Source organism: Opisthocomus hoazin, chromosome 2 (genome assembly GCF_030867145.1).
Source record: "Opisthocomus hoazin isolate bOpiHoa1 chromosome 2, bOpiHoa1.hap1, whole genome shotgun sequence".
Taxonomy (NCBI): domain Eukaryota; kingdom Metazoa; phylum Chordata; class Aves; order Opisthocomiformes; family Opisthocomidae; genus Opisthocomus; species Opisthocomus hoazin.
In genome coordinates this window covers 76,582,894-76,596,367 of record NC_134415.1, presented here as the reverse complement: position 1 = coordinate 76,596,367, position 13,474 = coordinate 76,582,894, and the positions used below count along the sequence as shown (strand labels likewise).

Below are 13,474 nucleotides of genomic sequence, written 5' to 3'. Positions count from 1 at the left end.
TATTTTGGTAAGAGTGTGTACAATATATATGTAAGAATAAATTAAAAATCAATATTGACAGGTATAACATAAATAATCGTACAGTACCTTTCTCAGATTTTTGCCGGGGGTCCTTCAGTATCTGTTACTATCCTATTGTTTTTAAATATATTTATGGAGTTGCATATTACACATAATTTTCCAAGCATGAAGAATTTTAGGGAGCTCAGTGATTTCAGTAGGAAAGCAAAGTAAGTGACTTACAACTTCTAAATGAAAGCTAAGCTCAAAATCCTGGTACACTTCATTAAGTTTCAATTTTCTGCAAAAATCTTCACTTCTTTGTTGGCCAAGCCAATCAGCTCCTACTGAATAACAAAACTGATAATTAACTATTGTCTATTTGTCAGATTCAGATCCAATTTTTTCTGTAGGTTGGGTCCATCAGGTCCGTTGTGTATGTACTTATGCAATAGTTAAATCAGACTCCTTGAAAATCCCCATAGACATATCCTAAAAGCATCACTTGGAGGAAGAAATGGCTAAAAGATTAAGGTTTGTTCTTTCTCCCAGTTTGAAACCACCAAACATATTAAATGAACGCAGCTTGCCCAAGTCCTAGCTGAAAGCATTGTCCAGCACTGGGACCTGATGATCTTCCCCCTGAGATACGGTCTTACCACACACCTGGGGTCACGGCATTTGGAGGCAATTATTTTACCATTGGTAGGAATTATCTCTCTGCTATGTAATTTTCCCCCAAGAGTAATTTATGTATGCAACCCATGAACCACAAACTGGTACTGAAGGATTACAGTGAGAAGTAGAATCTCTCCCAGGCAACATTTTTACTTACCCATACCCAGACTAATTTTCACTATGTTTGAAGTTGTTCTATCCTGCATCAGTGAAAGAATCATAAAAACTTTGCAAAAGCTCACCAGTAAAAGATGAAGGAGTAGAAAAGATGACTTGTAGATGTTGCAAAAGATGCACCAAGAAAACCAAGAACACCAAGAAATAAAAACCTGTGATAAGAACCACTGTCAATGAATGTATGTTTCCTCCGCAGCTAACTGAAATATTATTTTTGTTATGCAATTAATTCACAGTTATACCATTATATATTAAATTTTTTACAGTTTTCCTGTGTAAGCATGATTTTCAGTCAGCTGAAAATGTCTGTATTTTAAAGCCTAAAGGAGTGTGATTTCTGAGACCACACCCTAAAAGGTTTGTCATGATTTTTTCTGAGACACAGAATATTGAATATTCTACCAAATAAGGATTTTGTCTCTATTTGCGTTCTCTGGCAAAAGTTAGTAATGCATCTTTGAGAAGAAGTGTTTGTACCCTCACATTTCCAAACCAGATTTTTCAATACTTTAGAAACTTCTGACAACAAATGCACTGTAAATAGATAATAGTTTTCCTATAACGGTGATTTCTGGATAAACTGACCCCAGCATTCAATGAGAAACGTAACTATAAATAATGAAAAATATGCAGAAAAGTAGCTACCATTTTACCATGTTTAAATCTTCCACTACTTTCAGAACATTATTGCATATACCACAGTCAAGGACTGCTTGCAAACAAATATTAAGCCCCTTTTACACTATTTGTAAAAACATCATGCTGTGCTGTGGTAACACCACTTAAATCAGTGGAGTTTGTTCCTAACGAGAAGCATGAATAAACAATGTGTATGGATTTGGAGCCACAGTGACCTAAATAATACTAAGACTACATCTATGCAAGTGAATTAAATACTGCTAGGGCATGAATGCGTGCCCTGGAACTGTTTTTTTCTAAACTATAAAATCTCAGGGCAGTCCCTGACACTTTTTTTATCTTGGCTACTTGACCAGCCATCTCCCAAGGGTTTCCTGGGCATGGCTAGGGCACAAGCCCAGCCCGGGGACCGTTCCCAAGAGGCAGGCTAGCTGCAGCCTGTGCTCGGGAGGCTAAGCGAGCTTAACCATATGGAATTGGCCACGCTTAGCTGGCCTCCAGGCTAGAGGGAGGCCTTGCATCATTCAGTTTATTCATAAAAAATATAGGCAAGGAGCAGAAATGCGGTTGTAATAAAAAAAAATAATTAAAATCTAAACAACAAACATTCCCAATTAGTCTCCCAACAGTAAACATTCCCAATTAATCTCTCATTATTACTGGAATAAAAGAGACAAACCCTGACAAATCTGTTCTCTTATGTCCCTGGGGTATAAACAGAAGAGAGTGGCCAGCTTCTGTCTACCGCCGTGCTGGGGATTTACACTGTATCTCCATGCTGTGCTTTCCATATTGATCCAGTGCACTGGTGCTGATACACCTCCGAGTCCAGAGGCAAGCTGTCTCATCCATAGGCACTACTTACTGATACATGTCAAGTCACATAAACAACACATATCCAACTTAAATTCCTGAAACGGTAGACTAAGTAAATTAGATTTCTTTCCAGCTGGCCACTAAATGTTTTTTAAACCTGCATCCTGAGCCTAAATACGCTTCGGTCATTAAGAGGACATTTCACTCCTAAAGTTGTTAAAAAGACACACCTGATTTCCCACTCACTATTTTCTTTAATTATGGCAAAAAGACACTTTTTTCCCTCTTTCTTTCTGTTAAGGCCTGAAGTCTGCCTCAATGCATGAGCTGTACTCAGGAATAAAATAATAAGCAACCTTCCACTAGTAAGTGCCTTTCCAAGAAAGTGCCTGGTTGCCTTTCCAATACTTCCACTTTATCCAGTATACTGAAATCATGTCCTGCCCAATGGTGTGTGCTCTAGAACTGGGCAAGAAGTATTCTCCCCAACAGGAAAAATGTTTAGAGCTTTTGAAATTCTTTTTTGGAAGTTGTGAAAGGAAATTAAAAATCTTAAAAGTTTAGAAAAAAAAAATTTTGATGAGTGACACATCAAGAGTGTTGTGTCAATATTTTGGGGACATTTTTTCAGGTTTTATTTTTTTCCTATTTTTACAAAAAATCACCTTATAGATAAAAAAAGAAAAAAGTATATCTTTTAATTTATACATGATCACAGCACAGAGAAAATATATGAAAATATGCCTTTTCTACAGACACCTTTAATTTCAAGGTCTGAAAAACATAAATTTCAAAGAAATTTCAACCAGCTTCAAGTTTTCATGAGAGCTGACTGAAATATCTTCAAAGGATATATTTTTATAATAGAAAGTTGTGATCCATTCTGAAGTGACATTAAAAAATGGATTTTTTCATTGCATACATAATATTTTCAAGGTGATAAATAATAAAGAGGTATTAATCAGATATATTTACTTTGTGTAAAGGATAAAACTGTTTGAAAGCTTAAGAATATTTTTATCCCTTTTTCTTTTTCTTCTCTTTCTCACCAAAATCTTCCCTGCTTCCCCACAAGTAGAAAAGAAAAGAAAAACGACATATCTGTAAGAAACCTGTATGTTATTTGGTTCTGAACCAAACAAAGCAAAGATTTCTAGTTTGCTTTGTTACAGAAGAAGAAAGTTGACAAATCTGAATGACAGATAAATCTTTTTCAACCCATTTTTGTTAAAGAAAATAATTCCCGCTCAGGGATGATGCTGGCAAGTAAAGTTTCTGTTATGAAATCCATCCTTTGATGTTTCTTGCTATTAAGTTGTGTGAGGCAAGGTATACAAAAATGTCTCTGAAGCATCTGCACGATAAACCGTCTCTTTGCTAGCCTTCAGGACAAAAGCAAAGGCGGTTACAACACTGTAGACCAGATATATAAGGGAAGAAGGAGTTGCTGATTCATGTTCACCTGGATCTACCTTTCTAGCAGCCAGGCAGCAGTCATGAAGGAACTGCTGGGAAATCAACCACAGAAATGGAACATGTTTTTAGGCAGACCTGAATGAAGGTCTGGGTTTTCATTTTCTGCAGTTGCACAATTCAACTTTTGGAAGCCCCGGTTGTTCAGCTATACCTGAAGGAAATTAATTTCACTCTTAGGTCAGAAACCATTGAATATAGGATACTGAGAGAGGGGTTAGCGATGTCCGTTGTAACCAGAATTGTGTTGCATATGCAAATTTAGAACTTCTAATCCTAGAATGAATTTTCCCCAATTGTCCTCAAATCTTTTCTGCCTCTGAGTGAAAACTCTGTGGCTGGTAAAAAGCTTGTCAGTCACATTTTCTTTTTCTGAATTATTTACCAAAAAGATTATAATAGCTTATTTTATCTAGATTGTGCATCACCATTCAGGAATGTAATTTTCCACCAGAAGACAAATAAAGGCATGTAGTTTTACTATACTGGTAGACTCTACACTGACAGACTTTTTTCCTACTGCAAATCTGTTTTACTTTACATTGGAGATTAATCACTTTACAAGAGGCAGGAATGTGAAATTAGAAATAGGAAGGATTTGCTGCCACCTCTGACATTATTCGTACTTACACAGCAGTTACAAAGGTGAGAACATGCAGCAGCAAATTATTTAAAATAATTTTTGCCAAATCTTACTTCTGACATCATGCCAAAGTTAGCTGCACTCAATCCAGTCAACTGTCTTTTCGGCATCAAAGGTTGATATTAAAAAATGGCATATCTATTTACTGTATTAAATGCAGTGCTGTATTAAATGCTCCTCTGCTCTCCTGTCAACGTCTGTTTTCCTAAAGCTCCACATTACATTCACTGATAATCTTCCCTGGTCCTTAAATATAAAACTGTAGTTGCTTTTTCAAGTCTTAACAGGAAGATCTTGACTATGATTGTAGATGACACTAGCCTGTAGCTGGCAAAATATCTTTCAGATTCACGTTTTACAGGACATAATGTAACATTGGCTTCAGACAGTGAGGTGAAGATTCATTTTGTTTCCTTCTTTTTTTTTTTCCCCCAGCACTAGCTATTATTTATAGCCTTGGGTTTAAAACATTCTGCAGGAGAACCATTGGACCCTGCTGTTTTACCTCCAGGAAATAGTTTAACCACTGTCAGCTATTTATTGTGCTGTCATACCTTCCTCTGTATCTTCATGGTCAGAAAGGAGGAACAACCAGCAAATCATTGCTGGGGTGAGAAAACCAGACAGCAACAAAGTAGGGCATTATACAGATTTTGGTATGAGAAAAAAAAATATATATATATGTATGCACATGTATACACACAGATAAATATGTATACACATACACACAAAATCTGCTAGGGCCATCTGGATTTCCAACATGGGAAATGGTTATTTTCTGGCTTTTGCCTTCTTTTGAAGCTCCCATCCTATCAGTACGTCAGATTTAATTACTTCTCCTGTGGCCAGAACATGTTAGGTAATTCCACTTTTGTATTTTATTTTTAACCTCAGTTGCATTTATTTTTATGTTTTACTTCTGTCTTTAGGATCTTTCATAAAAGAGGGGAAAAATCTTTCATTTTTTCCTCTCTTGAAAAAAAAAAACAAAAACCCACAGCCTTACATATTTTTACCTCATTTTGCCATGTCTCCACCATTTCCAACTTTGTTTTTAGGTTCATTTAGGGTTTTGCCAAACTCAGTTGTGTCTGTACAGCTGGTGAAAGTCAGAGCTTCTACAACAGTATTGGTAAGAGAAAAAAATAAGAACAAACCTGTCTGCACAGAATCCAGGATGCAGTGTAAATCCATTTTCACTGATGTAAACTGACTTGTCTCCCATGAGATGCCAGTTTTCTAATGCTGCCATCATAGTAGCAATGCTAGGTTGCAAAGGGAGGTTTTGATGTAGGTTGAAAGTCCGTCAGCTAGTGCAGAAAGTTTACATGCTGCTGAGCCAGCCTGAGCACCTGTTGTAGAGGTCAAATCTCTTATTCATTGACTCAGTTTCCACTTAATTCTACACAGGATTAAGCCATTAATATTAATATTTCCTTTACATACTGTTAAAGAAACATAACATATATATATACAGATTATAAATTGGTTCCTGAAGTCCTTCTACCAATCATTTTTGGTATTCATAGACATTCTTTAGCGATTTGCACTGTAATGTGAAATCCTGTCATCCCTTGGTAGACTCTGAATATGTGTCTGCTATAATACAGTCTAATAGTTTTATTTATGACAGTTCTTTGGAGACTCCAGCAACTGTGTGCAGACAAGATTGTTCAAGCCATTATAATACAAGATTGTATTACAGTGACTTGAATGGATAAAAGTTCATTCATCTCCAAAAGAGAAAGGGATGGATAGACGCTGTTCTGTAACGTACCAGGACAAATGTGTTCCTGTAATTCCCCAGGCAGAGAGCTGTATTTTCTCAGGCGACACTGTGCAAACAGTAAGATGCATACACACTAAAGGTGCTAGTGCACAAAAAGTACAGGAATTACCACCTGTTTGTAGTGTGAAACTTTCTGTATCAACTCAGTCACCTTAAAAAACCTTCAACATGTTTGGGGTTATTCAACAGTTTAAACACCAGGTCATTCCTTCAATTTGCCTCTTTGAAAAATGGCTGGATCTTACAAAATTGCCTATTAAAGTCTACCTTAGGACGTATTAGTTCCTGATACTATATCTAGAGTTCACTTTGTGGCAGTCCTTCATTTTAAACTTCATCCTTCACATCTTATCTACAAAAGTTCATTTTTCCTAGAAATATCAGAGTACAGCTGTGCAACTCTTTTTAAAAGAGTTAATTGCTTGCAGTACTTCTAAAGTATACAAAACATTAAAAAAAAAAAAAAGGTAGAAATACTTCGAGCATTTCCCCTGGAAGTTAAAAATTGAAGTTGTCTGATGCTGACAATATTTTATTACCACAGATTCAGACACTTGATTAAACTTCTGAAAATTATTACTTTTCATGGTCATTGATCTCGAAAGCATCTTTGTTCAACAAAACATGTGATTACATCCCTTTGAGGTCAGCACATGCTTAAAGACTAATATTTATTTAAGGGTTTTGCTGATGTGAATCTTTCTGCAATTACCATTTCATCTGATTGTGTTAACAATGCACAGTAATGCTTGTTTGTTCTGGAAGAAATTTTGTGCTTACAGACTTGTAATACTTGAGAGAGAGAGTGTGTGGAGCTCACACAGTATTTATGCAACAGGACAAGCACTGTTAAGTGCTGCTGCTGGGTTGGGCAAACCAAGTGCATAAATAATAAAGAAAAACACAATTTCTGTAGTAAATGGTGTCTGGCCACTTTCCTTAAAGGATTAAAAGTTCTGTTCTTGATCATTTTTCTAACTTGCATGCATCTGTATTCTGAACCCAAACTAATCTAAAGTTGTTTTTCTTGCATCTGTCTTTATTTCATTTAGCTAGTAGCATATCATTTCAATCAGCATGCTTTTCTAGGGAAGATCACATTATCAAGGAAATGTCCTGACTGAAGAGAAAACTGAACACACACATGCTCGCACGCGCTGCTTTGGCAGGGGGTTTGGACTAGGTGACTCCAGAGGTCGCTTCCAACCCCTACCATTCTGTGATTCTGTGATTCTGTGAAACAAAGTGCAGTTGAGACTAGACATAGGCAAGTAATTGATATTTTAAGTTGCATGTGACTCTCTTTCCTTGTTCTGTTGCACCGCATTTAGACATTGTATGGCTCTCCAGACACGCTATGCATAATTTTACATACCATCTGCTTTACATGCCAGGTTCCATATGTACAATGTATAACCTAAAACCAATATTTTGATTGATTTGAGATACAGTGGAGGCTTTTGTTCTTAAATTGTTGAATAGAAGAAAGCAGTCCTAAATAAATAATCTAACAAATGTGTTCTAAGATTAACAAACAACCAAATGTATTTTGAAAAAGCTTTGAAAGGCATAATAATCACAAAATTCAGGTAACTTTCAACAATCCCACTCAAACTGCTTCCTAAATGCATACACTGAAAGACCCACAAGCACTTACTACCATTCGCTTAACAATCACAGCAATACAATGGCATAAACGTGTTTCAGTCAGGCAAGGGACAGCAAATTCTCAATAGTCCAGAAAAACATATAGCTGAATAAAGATTGGCAGCACTTATTCCTCAAAACAGGATGAGGTTTATGAAGATGCTGAAAGTGAGTAATGCTTGTTCAGAATCACCTCCTGGAGTGTCCCGGTACTTCATTAACCGGCTTCTTTCAACCACATTTTAAGTATTCAAATCTTAGTTACTCTTCAGTTGCAGGTAAGCCTAACAAACCTAACTTTCTGTTTTAGAGATGCCGTCCACAAGAACATCTGGCTGCATTTCCATATGCACATATGAAGAATAAGTATTGGAACGCCCAAATGAAAAGAATACAGAATTTCAAACCAATGGCTTTCAGAGCAAAACTGAAGATTTATGCAAATATATACCCTCATTTTTAGAACTGCTGACTCTCTCCATCCAGGAAAGCAAAGAGGATTAGGTATTGCTTCAGACCTTAAAAAAAACATCACCATCACCACCCCCCCAAAAAACCCAGCCCAAAACTCTTCATACAGAAATAATCACCATATTCTTCACATTTGACTTGAAATGGAAGCCTTATCAACAAAAATATATTGTGGCATTACAATGTGTTAGTCAACAGCAGATAGAGTGGAGAATATAGGAAGCAATAAAGCAGCTCAAAGAAAATTTTTCTCCACGCAATGTCCCATAAAATATGTATCCTTCACCTCCCTATATGGCACATGATAAAAGCAACATTTGAGTTCATGGGGAAATTAGAAAGGAACCTGTAACACGACATTTTAAAAAGGAGGTTTCTGTCTTCCCTATGTAACTGCAAGAAGAGAAGAGATAACCAGTGAAGCATTTGTCCGTTTCACAGGGTTTTTTTCCTTTGTAACATCAACATCTTAAATGTTCACAGTTAAATGTTAGTGGCACATTCAGGTTAATTCAATGACAATTCTACCGTATGGCTACAAATAAAGCTGAACAAGAGATGCAGCACCTCAAACTTCTTCTATACTTGCTTATTAACACACACTTGTGCTTAGAAGGGAAATATTATTATCAGACCATAACTGAGAAAGGTGGATTTTCTTATCAATGTCATAGTCACATTCTTCATGGAGTATAGGCATAATTCTGTTACTTGACAAGCTGTTGACCACATGCAGCATTTTTGGGGTTCTTTCAACACTCAGATTTGAAAAAAATTTCAAAGTGTGTCTTCACACTTTCCTTTTTAAGGCATTCCAAGCAACTGAAAGTGGTTAGTCAGCTTACAGGAATAAGACTAGCTTCTGCCATTTGAATATCAATATTTTTATTTGGTGTTTCATTATATATGTGACTGCCCCCAACCTGAACACTGTGCTGAACAGAGTATGTTCTGTGAACTAGAACTTCCATTTGCTAATGGATTTTTTTTTGCATAAAATCTTCTTCATAGTCTATATGGATATGGGCATTTTAATTATTAATCCAAAGCATTCTTTCTTATTTGCGTCTGTGTTGTAGAAGAGTTCTTAAAAACAGGAGAAGAAATTAATGTACATTTAGATTTTTCCCCTCCCTAGGGAGAGGCTGTTCATGAGTTAAATGCTTATGCCAACACCTTTGCTTATAAACTGTACTACATTTCTCTTGTTACTTCTCTGTCGAACCTTTCTGGGCCTGATCCACAGGCCACTGAAGTCAGCGGGAGCCCATCCAGTTGTCTCAGTGGTCTCCCTCTGCTTCCAACTTCTTAGTGAGAAAAGAAGACAAACAGCACCGGAAAAGTATAAGATACTAATCTGGTAATACTTCATAATGTCTGTGGGTAAAACAACGGGCTTCAGTCCATCTTGAGGTCAAGCATGTCAAGAAATCTTTCTGACATTTCTCCACTGCAAAGTGGGAATGAAAATCTAGAGGGCATTCCTGGCACAGTGCAGCTAAATCTCTCCGCTTAAAACGCTGTCTTTCAAAACTGAAGTTTCTTTTATACATCTCACTTTGCCATCTCTCAGCCTTCCGCCCAGTCCCTTTCATTCAAAAAGTGTTTGGTATTGGCCAGAACCTTCTTCCTCTGAAGTCAGTTGGGAGTTTTGCCATTGACTTCAATGGCAGAGTTATCACATCCAGGATGCACAGCAAACACAGCAAGAAGACACCGTTGTCAAAGCAGACATTGTAAAAGTACGAAAAAATATTTAAATGATTTAGCAAAATCCGCTTAAAAATCTCGAGCAACAGTCAGCTTTTATATACGCTTCCCACGAATCGCACCAGTCGGTCCAGGAGGGCAAAACGCCCCCCGCCCGGTGCCCCCGGCGTTCGGAGCGGAACCCCAGCCCCGCGCACAGCCGGGCTCGGCAGAGCCCCGCACCGATCTGATTTCGCGAACACTCAGCCTTCCCCGGGGGACGAGCGTTTTGCCGCCGGAGCCCACCGCACCGCGCGGGAGCGAGCAGCCGGGACGGGCAGCAGGCGGGGGAGCCGCGGGCACCCCTCTCGCCGCGGTGCCGGGCACCGGCCGGGGCTCCGGTCCCGTCCCTTCTCCCCATCCCGCAGGTGAGACCCCCGGTGGAGCTCCCTCTGCCCCCCGGACGGCGGCACCGCGGCTCCCGATGCCGGGGAAGCCGCCAGAACGGAGGTCGGGGGGAGCAGCAGGGCACGGTCCCCGGGGCGCGCCGGGGACACCGTGCCCTTCGCGCCCCGACCCCAGCACGGCGCGGAATGGGGCGAGGGGGGCAGGGAGGGAGGGAGCCCCCAGACGGCAGCGCTCCCTCCACACCTCCCCCGTCCCCGGGGGGGCCCCGGAGCCCCGTACTCACCGCGGTGCTGCAGGCAGCAACCCCCCGGCCCGGCCGGTGCCCGCTGCGGTGCGCAGACCCCGTCCCTCGCCGCCCACATCCAAGCCCCGGCCGTGCAGCTAAAAACTCCTCCCGAAGAGCGCCCGGCGAGCCCCGCCGCCTCCCGCCTCGGATCGCTGTCACGTCCCCTCCCCTCCCCTCGCCCCCCCTCCCCGCGCCCACCCCCGGCGGGCGGCAGCATTATAAAGCGGTCCCCGACCCGTCAGATCACGCACCGGCAGAGGTGCCGGTCCTCGCCGCTACTTACCGGGCATCCTCTAGAGCGGCGGGCGGGAGCGAGGGAGAAGGAGGAGGAGGAGGAAGAGGAGGGAGGCCGCGAAGGAGGGAGGGAAGGAGGGGGCTGCCGGCGGGCTGCGCGGCGCGGCGCTGCGCTGCGCTGCTCGGCAGCCTGGGCACCTCGGCAGTGAGGGAGCGAGTGCGTGAGTGCGCGGTGCTGGGCGCAAGCGAGCGGAGGCTCGGGCACCGGGGGGGCGGCGGGGGAGTTCAGGGGGCGCAGCCCGGCGCACCCCCGGCCCCGCGGCCCCCCGCGGCCCCCCGCGCCCCGCCGCCGCGGCGGGAGCTGCTGGGGAAAGGGCTGGGGGAGGCGCGCATCCTCCCCGGTGGCACACGCACCGCGGGCGCGGGGGGAAGGGAGCGGGGAGGAGGGGTTAAAAATAATGCTAATAAAAAAGCTCAATCACCAAGACAGAAAAGAAAAAAAAAAACACAAACAAGCAAAACTCTGTCTCCACTTCGCGGCCGAGGTCTGAGCACCGCAGACCCGGAGCTGCGGCCCCGCGGCAGCGCGCCGGGACCCGCCACCGCCCGCGGTGCAGCACGGCAGCGGCTGCCGGTAGCGCCCAGCTGAGAGCCGGAGCCTCTCCCCGCGCACGCAGGAGCCTCCCTCCTTCCCTCCCTTCCTCCCTCCATCCCTCCCTCCCTCCATCCCTCCTTTCCTCCCTCCCTCCCTCCCTCCAGGCCCGCTGTGCAGGTGCTGCCGGCTCGCCCGGCCACCGAACGAAGGGCAGGGCCGGGCCCTCCGCCGGGTCTGCGCGGGGCGCGGCGGCCCCTCGGCGGGCACCGGGGCGGCGCCGGGAGGCGGCCCCCGCCGGGACGCGCCCGGAGGCGGGAAGGCGAGGGGCGGGGAGGGGGAGCCGGCTGCCCAGGAGAGCTGCCGGAGGGCCCCGGAGCGACGGCGGCCGGGAGGGCCCGGCTGAGCCGCGGGCAGCGGTGCGGTGCCCCGCGGCGTGCCCGCAAACGCGGCTTTCCCCGGCTCGGCTCACCTTCTGCCCGAGCGGAATGACCCGCTGGAGAGGGCCGGGGGCAGTGGCATCACTGCTGCCTGGTTGTTTTTTTTTTTGGGGGGGGGGCAGGCGGAGAAGGGAGGGAGGGCATAAGTACAACAATCGCACGGAAAGGGGGAGGGGGGGAGGAAAAAAAAAAGCAATACGCACACCAAAAAAGCCCGTTCCCGGGAGGGAAACCAAAAATAGCCACAACGGCACTGAAAGTTGCTCGCTTTGTGATTTGCGTTACAGCGCTGCCGCCGCCGCCTGCCAGCGTGCCCGAGAAACGCGCAAGGGGGTCGGGGGCCGGGGGGGGGGGGGCTGGGGGGGTGCGCTCGCCCTGTCCGGCGGTGGTCCTTCCGGGCTCGGTCTCCCTTCTCGAAACCCAAACCCGAAGCACGCACCCCCGCCTGCACACGCACTCCCCGCTCGCTCCGAGGGGTGGTTTCCGAGTTGCGAGTGGACTCTGGGGGGGGAGCGCATCAAGACCGGTAATAAGTGATGCTGTTTTTGGGAAAAAGAAGGTTGGATAAAATCAAACTTTTGTTTACCAACAACTCAAGCCCTGGTGAAAAAAAATGGCACCAAGCCTTAACCCGCATTGCACAGTTAAATGCGTGGAGCCGGAGGTAGCGTGGCTGCTCGCCAGGCCCGTGATCCATTCACCTCTTTGGCTCGGTGTTGGCAGGCAACAACAGCGCGCGATCAAATGATTATCTGCTAAAGACAAGCCTTTTTCTTTCCACGGTAAACTCCCCTCTCCCGAGCTGCAATTAAAAAGGGTCTCTTGGACAATAGAAGCACTAAGAAAGTAATATACTGCGGGGTTTTCTTGCTACTTTGTGTTCATTTTACGGGTAAAAATTGTGCTATGCTTAAGTTAATGTGTAGAAAAGTGCGCAGCAGCATGTGAAAAATTCTTACTTCATAACGAGGATTTTGGACAATTTTACCTTCACCAGACTGTGTGCCATTTAAAGTTTTAGTTCCAGTACTTTTACGGAGAGAAACCAAGCAAAGCTCACCATAATCAAAATTAGAGTATGAAAATGAGATATATAGGGCCCTTTTTTCCTTCCATATATTTTATAGATGTAGATACACATATATGTGTATGCCCTTTAATCCAAATAAATTCTGTCTGAAGTTGTATATTCATATGTATATGTGTGTGCATGTGTACATGTCATATATATATACCCACTATATAAATGACATACTTCAAAAGCATTAATAAAATTAGTACAGAAAATGAATGTGGAAAAGAAGCAAAGCTAAAAACACAGCCCTCAAACCCCTGCTGAGCGCTATAAAAAATGCTAGCACTTGGAGGAGAAGTAGAATCACTGATACAGAAAGAATATGAAAGCTATACCTTGCACCTTATTCTTTACACTAGAAACTTAGTTAATATAAACGCATCTGTGGAAAAATGGAAGTACAATATTTTCTGGGTT

At 43.3% G+C, this 13,474-nt stretch overlaps 1 protein-coding gene across 4 annotated transcripts in view; it reads right to left on the bottom strand.

Moving 5' to 3' along the window:
- Positions 1–12,064, bottom strand: part of HS3ST5 (heparan sulfate-glucosamine 3-sulfotransferase 5) — a 213,899-nt gene extending 201,835 nt beyond the window's left edge. For 2 of the 4 annotated variants that reach the window (XM_075414188.1, XM_075414185.1), the window contains exon 1: positions 11,000–11,235. The gene's annotated coding sequence lies outside the window, so the exon portion shown is untranslated. Of the gene's footprint in view, positions 1–10,713; positions 10,799–10,999; positions 11,236–12,014 lie in introns of those variants that run through there. The other 2 variants (XM_075414187.1, XM_075414186.1) reach the window with 2 other exon arrangements.
- Positions 12,065–13,474: the final 1,410 nt, after the last annotated feature.